This window comes from Hemitrygon akajei, chromosome 28 (genome assembly GCF_048418815.1).
Source record: "Hemitrygon akajei chromosome 28, sHemAka1.3, whole genome shotgun sequence".
Lineage (NCBI taxonomy): Eukaryota > Metazoa > Chordata > Chondrichthyes > Myliobatiformes > Dasyatidae > Hemitrygon > Hemitrygon akajei.
This window is the reverse complement of record NC_133151.1, coordinates 29693005-29710315: the sequence shown is the minus strand read 5'-3', so window position 1 is coordinate 29710315 and position 17311 is coordinate 29693005. Positions and strand designations below refer to the sequence as shown.

Genomic DNA, 17311 nt, shown 5'->3' with positions numbered 1-17311 from the left:
TGTTAAAAAAAACCCTTGCCTAACTCATATATATTTATTGTTGCCTGAATACGTAACATAAATATGGGGGCTGCGTACGGATTGGATCGTTTGAGTTTAAATGCTTGTTAACTTTTGAATCGGTGTTTTGGAAACGGGGAATGCTCGATTCTTTTGTTTGATTGGCTTGTGAGTGGTATTCGGCAACGATGAATATTGATGAGTTTCTGGATTCGCCCGACGCGGATTTGTTAGCGAAGGCGAAAAAGACTGAGGTGCCTGGCATAGCTAGTAGATTGCAACTTAAAGGTATTTTGAAGACTACATCAAAAGCTGTTATACAGAGAAAAATCGCGTCTCACTATGTGGATTCGGGTGTTTTTGATGATTCGGTTTTAGAATCGTTTCCAATAAGTAATTTGGAGATGCAGTTGCAAATCGAACAAATGATGTTAGAGCGGTGTAAATTAGAGGCTGAACAGAAGAAGAGAGAGTTTGAATATGCAATGGAGAAATTAAGGTCTGGGAATCAGTCTTCTGGTTCTAAAAACCGTTTGTTGCTCTTCAAGAAATTAAATTGGTCCCTCCATTTAGTGAAACAGAAGTGGAAAGAAATTTTCAACATTTTGAAACTATTGCTCGGATGTCAGAGTGGCCGAGAGATAAATGGTCAGTGTTGTTACAGAGTGTAATTAAAGGTAAAGCACAACAAGTTTACACAGCTTTAACTGCTGCGCAAGCATTGGATTATGCTATTGTGAAAACGCATAATCTCAGAGCGTACGAATTAGTCCCAGAAGCATATAGAGAAAGATTCAGAAGTTTGAAAAAGTCTGTGGAAAAGACTTATGTGGAATCTGCCTATGATAAAGCTATGTGTTTTGAGAGATGGGTTTCTTCTAAAAATGTAAATGAGGACTATGATACATTGAGAGAGCTGATTTTAATGGAGGAGTTTAAAAGAAGCATTCCTGTTGAAGTAAGGACTTACTTAAATGAGAGGGATACTGATAAATTGCAGGACTGTGCTAGATTAGCTGATGAGTATGTTTTAATCCATAAGAATAAATTTCCTCAGGGCAGAATTTTTAAGAGGAAAAATAACATGGAGACACAAGGTAAATCAGAGGTTAATGAGAAAGGTAAGGAGGAAGGAAAACCTGTGAAGGAAAGACAGTTTAGTCTTATTTGTAACTATTGTAAGAAGTCTGGCCATGTAATAGCTAACTGTTTCAAATTGAAAAAGAAAGAAAAGGAAGCAGTTGCAGATGCTTGTGTGCAACATACTGAAGCACCTGTAAAGTTACAGGGTTTGGTAAACACAAAGCCTCATTTGTTAGAGTCTGACCAAGTTAGAAAGGGAGATAATCATTTTATAACTGAAGGGTTTGTATCCTTGAAAGAAGGATCTACTCTGGTGCCAATAAAAATCCTTAGGGATACTGGAGCTTCTCAATCACTGATGTTAGACAGTGTGTTGAAGTTTAATGAAGAGAGTGATACTGGTGAGGTAAATTATGTAAGAGGTGTTGGGAGTGATTTTATGCCTGTACATTTACATAAAGTAAATTTAAAATCAGGGTTAGTTACAGGATTTGTTAAAGTAGGATTACAGCATAGCTTACCTGTGAAGGGTATTTCTTTATTGTTAGGTAATGACTTGGCAGGTGGACAAGTTTTTCCTGAAGTACATTTGACAAAGGAGTCAGAGGAACCAGAGATGAATTCTAACACAGATTCTTCCTGTGTTGTGACTAGAGCTATGGCTAAAAAGATTGATGTGCAGAATGAGGTTGTTACTCATGAGTGTTTTGCTCAGGATTCGAGTTTTGAGGATGTGTCAGAGACTTTCTTACCTTCGTTGTTTGAACAAGATTCTGGGAGTATGTCTGACTATGAAGATTTATCTCTGTCTCGGAAGGAGATGATAGCAGAGCAGAATAGAGATCCTGAGATTATAAAATTAAGGGAACAAGCTTTACTAGGTAGTGAAATTGAGAAGGTGTCAGTAGGATATTACTTGGTAAAAGGAGTGTTGATGAGGAAGTGGAGGTCGCCTACAATTCCTGCAAGTGAGGAATGGAATGTTGTTTACCAGGTAGTTGTTCCTAAAGTTTATCGAAATGAGATTTTGACTTTAGCTCATAGTGTGCCTTCAGGTGGACATCAAGGGGTAAGGAAAACTGTGGACAAGATTTTAAAACATTTTTACTGGCCTGGTCTAAGAAAAGATGTGGCGATGTTTTGTAAAACATGCCATACTTGTCAAATTGTGGGTAAACCAAATCAGGTTACACCAGTAGCTCCATTACAACCTATTCCAGCATTTGGTGAACCGTTTTCTAAAGTTATTGTAGATTGTGTTGGTCCATTACCAAAGACAAAACTGGTTATCAGTATTTGTTGACTATCATGTGTACTTCGTCTAGGTTTCCAGAGGCAGTACCACTTAGGAATATAAAAGCTAAAACTGTGACAAAGGCTCTTATAAAATTCTTTTCTTATTTTGGATTACCTAAGGAAATACAAACTGATCAAGGCAGTAATTTTATGTCTGGATCGTTTCAACAGATAGTTTATAAATTGGAAGCTAAGCAAACCACTTCGTCTGTATACCATTAAGAATGGCAAGGTGCCTTGGAGAGGTTTCATTCTACCCTCAAGAATATGATTAGGACATATTGTGTGGAAAATGAAAGCGACTGGGATGAGAGTATAAATTTACTTTTATTTGCAGTAAGGGAATCGGTACAGGAATCTTTAGGTTTTAGTCCATTTGAACTTGTGTTTGGGCATAGAGTTAGAGGACCTTTAGCTTTATTGAAGGAACAGTGGATTAGTAAGGAAGTACACACTAATTTGTTGGACTATGTTTTGAAATTTAAGGACTGGTTACATAAAGCTTGTAGCTTAGCCAAGGAAAATTTAAAGTTGGCTCAGGAGAAAATGAAAACTTGGTATGATAAAGAAGCTAGGATGAGGATGTTCAAGCCTGGAGATAAGGTGTTGGTTCTTTTCCCAGTGCAGACAAATCCTTTACAAGCTAGATTTCATGGTCCTTAAGAAATTGTGTCTAGAATCAATGATGTGGATTACGTAATAAAAACTCCAGATCGTAGAAGGTCAACACAACTTTGCCATATAAATATGATAAAACCATATTTTGGGAAACAATCTGATACTGTGACTGTTGTGGTTAGTGAGAATGAGTTAGATTTAACCAGGAACATGATAGATGATTCATCTGACTTTCATTCTAAATCCAACATTGTTTCTGTTAGGTTACCAAATTCGACCATTCTGGAAAATATGGATGAGAAATTAGCACATTTACAGCTAGAGCAGAAACAACAGATGAAGGAATTAATATTTAAATATAAGGATTTGTTTCCAGATTGTAAGATTCAAAATTAAGATGTGCGTTTCTGACAGGTCCGGGTTAAAGTCAAAGGACAAATGTGATTTAATTATGTCTAAGGACAACTGTGATTTAATTATGTTTAGGGACAAATGTGATTTAATTGTGTCTGGGTTAAAGTCTGTAAACAAGTGTGATCTAATTATGAATGCAGAAGCCTTGACAAAATTAACTGTTTGTGGAATCATTGAAGTCCTGAGATATGGACTATTGTTTTACAGAAACGTGTAAAAAAACAACTCCAAATATGGAATGGGAAAACACTGTGTACCTCCCGAGTCAGGGAGGAGGAGGGGTAAGGAAGAAGGATAAAACCTGCTGCCCTGTAAGGTTCAGGGTTCCCTTCTCTGAAGGGGCCCAGCTCTGCAGAACTGTTAATAAACTTTGTTTCCTTGAATTTGTCTTGAAGCCATTATTCGGGAGCGTGGCTCGTTTCTGACAACTTGGGGCGCTCGTCCGGGATCCACACTCCAGCCGTGAGGGGGGCAAGGAAGGACATCGGAGAAGGTGCACCCTGCCGAGTTCGGCAGTCCCTGATTCCTTGCTCGTCGCCCCGCGCGGCTTGAGCGAGTGATATCCGGCGGACTCAAGGAAACAAAGAGGGGTTGTCGAGGCAGTTGAGACAGTGAGCGATCGAGTAATTTCTGTGCACAGGACCCAGGTAAGAAATTGAATTCCTGTAGAGACGTAGTACACAAGAATCGTGGAACTGCGGGGTTCCTGCAGGTGATTTCTCCTGTAGAGACGTAGTACACGAGAATTGTGGAACTGCGGGGTTCCTGCAGGTGATTTCTCCTGTAGAGACGTAGTACACGAGAATTGTGGAACTGCGGGGTTCCTGCAGGTGATTCTTCCTGTAGAGACGTAGTACACGAGAATTGTGGAACTGCGGGGTGCCTGCAGGTGAATTCCTGGGCGATCGCGGGAATACAGGTTCCGGAATTGGACAGGAGTGACCGAGCTAGGTGGGTCACATTCAAATTAAATTCCTGCAGAGACATAGTGCACGAGAATTGTGGAATTACGGGGTGCCTGCGGGTGGATTGGAACCGAGAAAGTCCTCGAGATGGGGAATAAGGGGTCTAAGAGAGAAAAGGGTAAAGGAAATCCAGGCGCCAATGATGAAAAATACCTCGGGGTACCCCCTGATAGTCCGTTGGGACGGATGTTAGAAAATTGGGATTATGGGAGGCGAAAAGGGAAGTCAAAGAAAAATGATACAGTACTTGAATTCTGGTCCCGCCAGCCGATCCAAGGGTCGGCTGTGTGATGGCCTAAGTTCGGGTCTAGCGAGGATTGGGTACAACAAGCCCTTAATCTGTACGTGAATTCAAAACCTAACGTTAAACCCGAAGAAAGTGATTATGCCCTATGCTGGTTACCAACGACAAATAGTTATAAATTGAAAATGATAAATGAAGGGGGACAGAAAAAGAATACATGGGAGGTGCTCGACCACCTGCCGCCCCATATGTGCCCCCTACCGCTCCGCAAATCGAAGACCCTGAGACGGAGGTTGGCCAACAGCTGATTCGTGTTGAATTTGTATCGAAAGCATGGCCAGAGAAAAAAAAAAACTGGAAAAACTAGAAGATTGGAATACTAAACCCTTAAGTGAACTACTTAGGGAGGCACAGAAAGTGTTTGTAAGAAGGGATGAAGAGAAGCAGAAGACGGCAAGGATAATGGTCCAGACAGTGCGACAAGTAACCGCAGATAGTAGAGAGAGAGACGGGGACCATGGTTGGATCGAGGTAGTAGCCAGGAGCAAGGAGGAGGGCTAAGGAAGGCTTTAAGATGTTTTCACTGCAACGAAGAAGGACACTTCAGGCGCGAGTGCCCCAGATACCGACGGGAAGTGCGCTCGTACGCTATGATGGAAGATGAAGACTAGGGAGGTCGGGGGTTCCACCCCTTGGGGATGAATTATCGGCAGGAACCCCTGGTAAATTTAAAAGTAGGTCCCCAAGGGTCAGATACAACCTTTATGGTAGATTCGGGTGCCGAAAGATCTAGCGTAATCCAGATACCTCCCGGCGCCCGAACCGGAACAAAGGTAATGGGAGTATCCGGTATTGGAGGCAAAATAATACAAGTACCTGTTATAGAAAACGTGAAAATTGAACATGAGGATAGGGTAACGGGACAGGACCTACTTTTGTTACCCTCTGCGAGATTCAACCTGCTCGGGCGGGATCTGCAAGTCAGGCTAGGCATCGGGACTGTGCCCAGGAACGGGAAGATAATGGTACAGCTGTTTGCCCTCAGGGAAGAAGACGATAGGAAAATAAGCCCGGAGGTATGGTACCAGGAAGGGAACCGGGGGGGGGGGGGGGGTTTGAACGTCCCCCCTTGCAAATCTCACTATTACCTAACAGTTCGCCAGTACGGAGAAAACAGTACCCTATTTCAATGGAAGGAAGAAAAGGGCTGCAGCCGGTGATTGAAGGACTGATCGCTGCCGGACTACTGGAGGAATGTATGTCACCGTATAATACCCCAATACTCCCGGTGCGAAAGCCAGATGGGACTTATCGGATGGTACAAGACCGCGGGGCCTAAATGCAGTAGTCCAAACCCGATACCCGGTAGTGCCCAACCCTTACACACTGATGAGTAAGATCTCCCCTGACCATGAATGGTTCAGTGTAATAGATCTAAAAGATGCCTTCTGGAGTTGCCTGCTAGAAGAGAGCAGTCGTGACATGTTTGCGTTCGAATGGGAAAATCCTACGACGGGGCGGAAAAGACAACTCTGGTGGACGGTCCTGCCACAGGGGTTCACCGAATCACCTAACCTATTTGGGCTGGTCTTGGAGCAAGTACTAGCAGAATTCCAATGTGCTCCAGAGAGCCAACTGCTACAGTATGTGGACGATCTATTACTATCCGGGCCAACACAGGAAGGGGTGCAGGAAGACACCATCAGACTACTGAACATCCTGGGGAAGCAGGGGCTACGGGTCTCAAAGGAAAAGTTACAATTTGTAGAAAAGGAAATAAGGTATCTGGGACACCGGGTCAGTAAAGGACAGCGATGCATTACCCCAGAAAGGATAGCTGGAATAATGGGAATGTCACTACCACGTACCAAGAAGGAGATACGCACCAGTTAATTTGCGATGCACTTGATATCGAATGGAAGTACCATACCCCGTGGCATCCCCAGAGTTCGGGAAGAGTAGAACGAATGAACAGCACCCTAAAGGCACAACTGACCAAGTTGATGTTAGAAACCAAACTACCATGGACTAAGTGTCTCCCTATTGCCCTTTTAAGAATACGAACAGCGCCCCGCAAGGACATAGGAATATCCCCATATGAGATGTTGTTCGGACTCCCGTATTGGAATAAGGTGGAAGGGTACCCCACGCTACAAGGGGGTGATATCTTTGTAAGGGACTATTTACTGGCACTGTCCCGTTCCTTTGCAGAACTGCGGAAAAAGGGTCTCTTGGCCCAGACTCCGCTGCTCGATTTTGCTTTACATCAGATTGTGCCTGGAGATTGGGTTCTGGTAAGGACCTGGAAGCCGGAGAAGTTACAGCCACAGTGGGAAGGCCCTTTCCAGGTCCTGCTAACAACAGAGGCGGCTGTACGGACAAAAGAAAAAGGGTGGACACACACATCCAGGGTAAAAGGACCGGTGAAGCCCGAAAGCCGCACTGAGTGGACCTGTGTTCCCGGTGAAGAACCGATGGTGGTGAGGCTAAAAAGGCAGCAAAAATGAACTTTATGTGGACTGTAACATTATTGACTGTAATATATTTGATTCTATATGTCGGGGAAATTGAAGGGAAATGTGACAAGTGCAGAACTGTGGTACGAGTGGGGCAGAGGGTGTTCCCAGGATCATTTGTGTCCCACTCGCATGTGAATGATCGATGCTATGATCTAAGCAAGAGAGAAACATGTTGGGAGAATAGTAAACCTTATTACCAAGTCTATAATAAAGGATACATGGGACAGGGGGGGACCATGAGATGTCTCAGCTGTCCCAGGAAAGACCGGAGTTCTTCCTCCTGCATCAGGAGGGTGACCGGAAGCTGGGAATTAAGCTGTTTGATTCATTAAGGAGAGAAACACGGGAGATAAAGGTGGGCGAGTGGGGTGATGAGTGGCCACCGGCTCGCATCATTGAATACTATGGGCCAGCGACCTGGGCCCAGGATGGGTCGTGGGGGTATCGCACTCCTGTCTACATGTTAAACCGAATTATTAGACTGCAGGCGGTGGTGGGAGTGATAACCAATCAAACGGCACTGGCATTGGAGCTGTTGGCAAAACAGCAGAGCCAGATGCGAACAGCAATATACCAGAACAGGCTGGCTGTGGATTACCTATTGGCCTCTGAAGGCGGGGTATGTGGGAAGTTCAATCTTACAAACTGTTGCCTTAAGATAGACGACAGTGGAAAGGCCGTGTTAAAAATATCCGACAAAATTCGGAAACTGGCCCACGTGCCAGTACAAACCTGGAGATCCCTGGGGAACATGAGTTGGCTAGACGGGCTACTGGGAGGTAGTTGGTGGCGCACCGCTCTCCTAGTAGCAGGCGGGGGTCTAATGATTCTCTTACTTTTGCCGTGTTTGATTCCTTGTATACGAACACTGATCAGGCGCAGTATATTCCAGCTCCAGGCAGTAGCGATACCCCATCATGGGACAAACGAGCTAAAACTTATGCTATTAAAGAAGAAAGTGGGCCCCCTGGGAGTGAGAGAAATGCTAGCTGAAACGCACATCTTAAAAAGAAAAAGGGTGGTATTGTAAGATTCAAAATTAAGATGTGCGTTTCTGACAGGTCCGGGTTAAAGTCAAAGGACAAATGTGATTTAATTATGTCTAGGGACAACTGTGATTTAATTATGTTTAGGGACAAATGTGATTTAATTATGTCTGGGTTAAAGTCTGTAAACAAGTGTGATCTAATTATGAATGCAGAAGCCTTGACAAAATTAACTGTTTGTGGAATCATTGAAGTCCTGAGCTATGGACTATTGTTTTACAGAAACGTGTAAAAAAACAACTCCAAATATGGAATGGGAAAACACTGTGTACCTCCCGAGTCAGGGAGGAGGAGGGGTAAGGAAGAAGGATAAAACCTGCTGCCCTGTAAGGTTCAGGTTTCCCTTCTCTGAAGGGGTCCAGCTCTGCAGAACTGTTAATAAACTTTGTTTCCTTGAATTTGTCTTGAAGCCATTATTCGGGAGCGTGGCTCGTTTCTGACACAGATGTTCCGAGAAGGACTACTATAGCTTCACATGATGTAGATGTTGGAGATGCCAAACCCATCATACAACATTCATATAGGATGAACATGGAAAAATGTGAACTTGTTGAGAAAGAAATTGAATACATGTTAGAGAATGATATTATTAGACATTCTAACTCGAATTGGAGTTCGCCATGTGTTATGGTGCCAAAACCAGATGGTAGTATTAGGTTTTGTACGGACTATAGGAAGGTGAATGCTGTAACGAAAACAGATGCATATCCAAATCCTAGAGTAGATGATTGTGTAGATAAAGTTGGAAAAGCAAAGTTCCTTACAAAGATTGATTTATTAAAAGGGTATTGGTGTGTTCCATTAACGGACAGAGGTAGAGAGATTTCTGCATTTGTAACTCCATCTGGGTTATATGAGTATAATGTTCTTCCATTTGGGATGAAGAATGCCCCAGGTACTTTCCAGAGGATGATTAACTCTGTGATTCGGGGATTGAAAGATACTGATGCTTATATTGATGATTTAGTGACAGGAAATGATACTTGGGAAGCACACATAATTGCGGTGGAGAAATTGTTTGAAAGGCTTTCAAAAGCTAACTTAACTATTAATTTAGCTAAGAGTGAATTTGGACATGCCACTGTGACTTACCTTGGTTATGTTGTGGGTCAAGGTAAGGTAGCTCCTGTTCAGGCAAAAGTTCAGGCAATTTTAGAGATTCCCACTCCAACGGGGAAAAAAACTCTTAGAAGATTCTTGGGAATGGTAGGATATTATCCGAAATTTTGTAAGAATTTTGCTAATGTTGCCCTTCCATTAACTAACCTTTTGCAGAAGAATGTGAAGTTTGTGTGGACGGTGCCTTGTCAAGAAGCATTTGAAAAATTGAAAACAATGATATGTCAACAACCTGTGCTTAAGGCACCTGACTTTGAAAAACCTTTTTCATTAGCTGTAGATGCTAGTGATGAGGCTGAAGGAGCAGTATTGATGCAAAGGAATGAGGGTGATGAGGTTGATCATCCAGTAGCTTACTTTTCTAAGAAATTCAATAAGCATCAAAGAAACTATTCGACAATAGAGAAAGAATTGTTATCTCCTGTTTTAGCTTTAGAATATTTTGAGGTATATGTTGGTACAACTCAAAAACCACTTATTGTATACACTGATCATAATTCGTTAGTTTTTCTGAGTAAAATGAAAAACAAAAACAGAAGATTATTAAATTGGAGTTTGATGTTACGAGAGTACAATATTGTGATAACTCATATTAAAGGTAAAGATAATGTGGTTGCTGATTGTCTATCTCGATATTGAATGTACAATGTAATTTTTTTTTGGAGTGTTTTTTTTATTGTAACACTCCTACTGTATTGTATGTTGTAAGATGTTATATGATGGTATTGTATATTGTGTATGTTATATAATTTATACATTTGTTTTTCTTGTAAGTAATTGTTAAAATTTTTGTTCTTGTCAGACCAAAAATGTTTTTTTGGAGGGAGGTGTTACGTACCCGTGACACGTGACAGTGGTACCCTTGTCACGTGACTGGGGTTGAAGTTATACTGGACTTGAGGTAATGGTCTTGTGATGGTGGAGTGATGTCATTTTCCCGCCAGTAGAGGTCATGTGACAGGTTTTTATTTACAGGGTATAAAAGGAAGACCCCGCCCTGTCAGGTGGGGCAGTTCGTGGCTGGATTTGCCAAGCTGACTTCATACCACTGCGTGATTTAATGTGATGACGCAGTTTAGTTGAAAATGAAGTTTTATTTAATGCCTAAAGTTTAAAAGGTCATTGCCAGCAGTTTCTTACAATACTGTTAGTGGAGAGTGAATATCGGAGTTCGGAAGTTAAAGATCGAGGAGAATCGATTTTCGACGGTTGAAAGTTCGACCTTGTGTGATCCTCATTCGGAAGGATTTCGTTGACTGTTCTCGTGTTAATCTCTGCTGGGATAGCAGGAGATTGAGGACAGAGTGTGGAAGAAGAGGTCAGTGCCTTTAAACTGTTACGTTTCATAAAAATTCTACGTGGGAAGAGTTCGACGCCGGGGATCGAAGGACAACAACGTGGAAGAGAATTTAAATCGCCTTAAAAAGTCTCTCCTTTTAAATGGACTGTGAGCTTTTGAACTTTCGGCATACCGCTTTAAAGAACTGTTTTTTTTTCAATACCGCGTTAAGAACTGTTTGAGCTGCATCACTTTAAGAACTGTGACGCTTCCGCACAGCAGCTGTTTTCCGGTTACGTTAGTGTTTGTTTACTTTTGGGGGTTTTGTTTTCAGTGTTTAATAAAGGTGTTATTTGTTATAAAAACCCTTGCCTAACTCATATATTTATTGTTGCCTGAATACGTAACAGTACATTATAACCAATATATCAATACAGTTAAACACTCCATCCTTTCTCCATTTCTGACAACTTGTAATCTCTACCTTCTCTACCTTGCCTCCCAGTAAATGAGATTTAATGATTCTCCTCTATCGAAATCTCCACCAGAACACCGGTTTTAACACCCCTAATACCTCTATTTTCATTAGGCAACATAGATTCTATCTTACCTTTACCCAAAGAAAGCATTCAAATGCAATGCCTTCTCACACTTTCTTATCTTGAGTCACGATTAGCACATCACTTCCTCTTCCTGTCTTTTTCAATCCTTTTATTACATTTCAAATTAATAAGCTTATCAATATTGATAATGGTACATAGAGATCAGGATTACATTAATAATGGTTGACATGCAAAAACACATCTTTAAAATAGCAAATAGTGTTTTGCCTCCCAATCTCTTGGTAATTAACCATGAAAAAAAGATATTTATAAAAAGAGAAAAAAAAAACCTAGACTAAGAAAAATTAAACTTAAAAAAAACAAACAAAGAATGGGCTGCCATGTTTCATTGGTTAAAATTTTAATTTTTTGTTAACTGTGCTCCTATATACATGAACAAAAAAAATCTAAAAAGGGGATTCAGAAAGAGTCGAATTACATCATATGAAAATATTGAATAAATGGCCTCCAAGTTTCTTCAAATTCAACCGAAGGGTCCATAGTACCACTGCTAATTTTTCCCAAATGTAGACATCTTATCGTTTGGGAAAACCATTGAGGAGTGGTAGAGGGGATTGGAAGCTTTCCATTTAAGTAAAATGGATCTTCTGGCTATTAATGTCACAAATGCAATTAAACGACAAGCTGATGAGGATAAGTGACTGGAGTCTATCACTGGTAGTCCAAGAATTGCCGTAATAGGATGAGGTAGTAAATCAACGCGCAGAAATAACTTAATAATCTCAAAATATCTTTCCAATATTTTCCTAGAAGAGGACAAGACCAGAACATATGTTTCAAGGAAGCTACTTCAGAATTACATCTATCACATACAGGATTTATATGAGGGTAAAAACAAGCTAACTTATCTTTGGACATATGAGCTCTATGAAGCACCATCAATTGTATCAAAGTGTCTCTGGCACACATTGAAGAAGTATTAACTAGTTTAAAAATTTTCTCCCATTTCTCTGTAGATAAAGATATTTGTAATTCTTTTTCAGATTCAGATTCAGATTCAGTTTATTGTCATTTAGAAACCACAAATGCAATGCAGTTAAAAAATGAGACAACGTTCCCCCAGAATGATATCACAAAAACATTTGACAGAACAGACGACACCAGAAAATCCACGTAACGTTTGGCAATCCCCAATCCAGAGTCCGGAGAGGCTGCTGCGTATTAATATCGCGCTACCGTCTAGTGCGTTCCCCGGAAGGGAGCTCCAAAATCCACCAGACAAAAACAAGACCTAAAACTAAAGCTACAAGACCTGCACAAAACCACATAATTACAACATATAGTTACAACAGTGCAAACAATAGAATAATTGATTAAAAAAAAACAGACTATGGGCACAGTAAAAATAGTCCAAGATGTTAAAGGACTGTAAGTTCAAAAGAAATCATCACAGTTTCCATAAGTCCCCAGGGTCCCGACAGACTCCCCATCCCATTCATTCTTATTTTTATCAGATGTACCGAGACGTATTTTCGTAATCAAATCAGAAATAACTGCTATTAAACTCTTCTTAAGGGTTGAGCACAATCTATATTCCCTAAAGCTCTGTGGTTAAATTGCTGGAGGAAATTGTGGCTGATGAATGGTCTCGGTCTGAAATGTCGACTGAACTCTTTTCCATAGATGCTGCCTGGTCTGTTGGGTGCCTACAGCATTTTGCGTGTTGCTACAGTTAATTTAATGGGATTGATAAAAGAAGGTTGTTCCGGGTCAAATTTAAACAATACTGTACCTTGAAGTGGAATTTCTTTTTTTAAAAAAAATATCCAGCCCTTCCTCTCGATCAGTTGAAATCATTCCCAGATTATGTTACTTTCTTCCGTTTTCCAGATCTAGATTAAACTTCATTTCAACCTTCACCCGCACTCACCAGACTCTTCATTTTCGGATCATTTTCTAGACACTCGCCCCCCACCTGAACCTACATTATTTCCCAACATTCCCACACATTCACAACCAGCGTCATCAACCGCCACTGTCATCAACCCGAACCCTCTTCATGTGTTCTGCTATGAATCAAGTCTAGGGGCGGAGCCACGCAACCTGTGTTGTATTATCGTCACAAAATTCAAGCGTACATTCCTCCAGTGCACTTTCTAACCGTCTGTTCGGAGGGTCCTGTTTTGCAGGAGGGGCTGCGTGGCTTTAAACCCGGCGGTAAACACGTCCGCATGGTATCGTACTCTCCAAAGTGTTTCAGCTATTCCTTTGTCTGTCTTCTCCACACAGTCACCCAGACAAACTGAGAGAGTCGGCAGGAGTGCTGGGAAAGTGCGGGAGTTCATATCTCACAACAACAGCCCCTGTTTAATGTTTCGGAGTGAAGGATTCGGTCTCCGAGTGCAACGCCGAACAGCGTTGAGATACAGTCACGATGAGGGATGACTAAAAAAAAAACGCTGAACAGAACGTCCCTTGTTCTCGGGAAACTCTCCAGTTCCGGGCTATTTGCACACTAGATTGTCCCATCTTCTAATACCGGTTTCATTTGAAGCAGGAAAATGGTCTTCCCGTCGGTAAATTAAACCCCGGTCTTCTGCGTAACAGGCGCGGATTGAACGAACGAGAAATAAACAAGAGTGTGGAATCTTTCATACGGATGTCAGGGTTTAGGAGAGTTCATAAAGTCACTCTGATGTTTGTTCGTTGAGTGTAGAGCTGGCGTTTTTCACTCATCCCCTCCTCACTGTGTGACTGGAGGGGTCTCAACATTCTTCAGTGATTCAGTCATTTACTGAGTTCAAGGACTGGCCAAAGGAAGGGTTCCCATTAGCATCCAACTGCGTGTTGTTTGAACGGATATTTATAATCAGCAGTTGTTTCCCACTTTCTGATACGTGAAGCAGAAAACCATTTGCAGCCCTTCGAATCTCTCGGGTCGATTCTCCCTTCACTCGGATCCCAGGTGCTGTGTTTCTCCGGTCTGTCGGAATGTCGCGATATCCAACGGTCAAAATAGGAACTGTAACGGAGAGAGGAATGATCCTTCAGAAAACAGCTCAGAAAATGATAATCGAGTTACAGAATCTTATAGCACAAGAGAACATTCAGTAGCCGGATCTCGTTTATATCAGGGTGCGATGGTGGTATAGTGGTGAGCATAGCTGCTTCCCAAGCAGTTGACCCGGGTTCGATTCCCGGCCATCGCAGTTTGTACACTTTTAGCACTATGAACGCAGAATTCACGGGCAATTTGCTGTGAATGAAATTCACTCCAATGGATCAGATGGATCCCTCATGTACGATGGTGGTGATCCCTCATGTTGGATGAGCCAGGACCCCAAACTGAATGAAAAACACAGCATTAGACCCGGGAAGTCCGTTAGTTCCAAGGACTCGGCTCGAGGAAACGCATATTTTCTGGTCAAATCGAACAGGCAGAAACCTGATCAAATACACAACGCGACCCGGATATTCTCTCGTTCCCCTCGTTCATCTGGCAGAAGGTACAAAAGCTTGAAAGCACAATTCACAGTCTCAGTGATAGTTTCAGTCCCACGGCTGTGTCTATTAAATGGTTTCCCGTAAGATAGGATGGACGTTTGACCTCACAATCCACCTCGGTATGAAGCTGCACCTTATTATTTACCTGCCCCGTGCTTTCCCTGTCGCTGTTACACTTTATTCTGCATTTTGTTATTGCTTCACCTTGTTCTCTCCCAATACACTGTGTAATGATTTGATCTCTATGAACAGTGAGGATGAGAAGCGTTTCACTGTATTTCGGTATCTCTGACTGAAACACGTAGAACAGATTCAATTCCCACTGAGCCCGTTGCGGCAGCAGTAGGGAGCGCCGGCCTCCGAACAGCACAGAGTTCCCCAGCTGGTAATGAAACACAGCAGAAAAAAAGAGCTGAGATCACAGAGGGGGAGCAGTGAGAGAGGGTTTCACTGAACTCTCGTCGATGGGAAGATTCAAGCTTCTTCAGAGTAGGCATCCCCTATTGACATCAATGGATCTGTGTTGAGAGGGTGAACGGCTTTCAGTTACTCGGTACAAACAACAGCGAGGATCTCACGAGGTCTGTACATACCGGCTGCGTGGTGAAAAAGACACAACAGCGTCTTTTTCACCTCAGACGGTTGAACAAATTTAAAATGGATCCCCAAATCGTAAAGACTTTCTACAGGGGACCATCCTGACTGGATGCGTCACTGCCCGGGATGGGAACTGTAATTCCCTCAATCGTAGGAATCTGCAGAGAGCGGTGCGGGCAGCCTAGCGTGTCTGTTGATGTGATCTTCACAGTATTCAGGACATTTACAGAGACAGGTGTGTAAATAGGACCTGAAGGATCGTTGGGGACCCGCGTCACCCCAATCTCAAACTGTTCCTGCTGCTACCATCCGGGAAAGAGTACGGTAGCATAAAAGCCAGGACCAACAGGCTCCGGGACAGCTTCTTCTACCAGACCATCAGACCGATTAATTCACGCTGATACAATCGTATTTCTATGTTATATTGACTGTCCTGTTGTACATACTGTTTATTACATATTGCTATAAGTTGTACATTGCACATTTAGACGGAGACGTAACGTAAAATGCTTACTCTTCATGTATGTGAAGGACGTAATTAATAAAGTCCGTTGAATTCAATTCCACGGAAGAGACTTCGCAGTGTAGCAGTCGAATCACAGACGGGAATATGTGCAGATGCTGGAAATCCAAGCAACATACACAAAATGCTGGAGGAGCTCAGCACCCAGGCTGTTTCGTGATCCTGAAGAAGGGTTTCGGCCTGAAAAATCGACTGTGTACTTTATTCCATAAATGCTGCTGCACATTTTCTCTTGTACGAGAGAAAATAAACCACTGGATCACTAGCGTCCCTGGGTGGGCTCGAACCACCAACCTTTCGGTTAACAGCCGAACGCGCTCACCGATTGCGCCACAGAGACGACTACTTAAAAGAGTACGAATAAATGATAAATTCCAATTGAAATGCGATTTCTTGTTATAGGTGCATAGTGTTTTTAAAAAACAAAGTTGAATACCTGCTGCCGCCAAAAGAGAATATAGCAGAGGATGGTTTCAATGCATCGACCTCTGGGTTATGGGCCCAGCACGCTTCCGCTGCGCCACTCTGCTACAGAATGTGTAATGAATTGTTGAACTGTGAATGCTGCATTTTTTTTATGTGTATGTATGCATGCGTTTATGTCTGTGTCTGTATCTGTACATGTCAAAGTCTGGGTCTGTGCCTGTGTCTGTACATGACTGGGTCTGTTTATGTCTGTGCCTCTGTCTGTACATGTCTGTGCCTGGTTCTGTGTCTGTATATGTCTGGGTCCATTCCGTCTTTTTCCCGTTTCATACTCACGTTCTTCACTTTCTTTTGATGATTCCTTTGTTCTCTTTCTCGTTTTCTCCACCTTCCCTACTCTCTGCCTCGCCCAGTTATTATTTCTCTGCCGTTTATGCTCTATCCGTCTTGCACCTCGTTCCCGATATTTCGCCACTGAAATGCGTTTTACATTACTTAATTGTCCAGACGGACAATTCATCCCACTGATCGGCTTTTTTAAAGATAAATAACGACCTTTTCACCCGGGGTGCCATTAACTTCCTTATCCTGTCCTGATGATTGAATGACTGTCGGAGTTCCTTCAGTGTTGAAACAGCAGATCAACTGGTGAAGCGGAACTCGCGACATTAATGTACTGCAAACGCTGACATCAAATGCAACAATTCCTCCGCCGGGATTAACTGTTGGTGTCATGTTCAGACCATCACAGCCGGACCAGTTAGTGACAGATGGGGAGATGTGGACTATCGCTGATGCTTCGCCCCTCCCTGCCACACGGGGCGGGTTTTCCATTCCTGCACCAAAGTTGTGTAACTGATACAGTAAAGGTCGGGTTTTAACTCTCCTACGTAGGACGGTGTAAAGACAGACTGGCAGTCGCTTATCCCGTGGCCAGGTGAGTTTCTCCAGAATTTTGGTAATGTTGCTCGGAATTTCGCCATCTGGGATTTCCCGCCGATTTTTCAATTCATAGGCACCAACATGGACTTTGTTACATGCAAGCATACGATTTCTCATTGAAATATATCCGGGTTGTCAAACGTACTGGAAATCCTCTTTCTGAGTCACCGATC

General features: G+C 42.5%; 2 non-coding genes and 1 pseudogene across 2 annotated transcripts; 1 reads left to right on the top strand and 2 right to left on the bottom strand.

Annotated features, from left to right (window-relative positions):
• Positions 1 to 17311, bottom strand: part of LOC140717792 (uncharacterized) — an 819648-nt pseudogene that overhangs the window by 50273 nt on the left and 752064 nt on the right.
• trnag-ccc (transfer RNA glycine (anticodon CCC)) lies at positions 14284 to 14355 on the top strand. Its single transcript has one exon. It is a non-coding gene; the product is annotated as a tRNA-Gly (tRNA).
• Positions 16037 to 16110, bottom strand: trnan-guu (transfer RNA asparagine (anticodon GUU)). The gene has a single exon. It is a non-coding gene; the product is annotated as a tRNA-Asn (tRNA).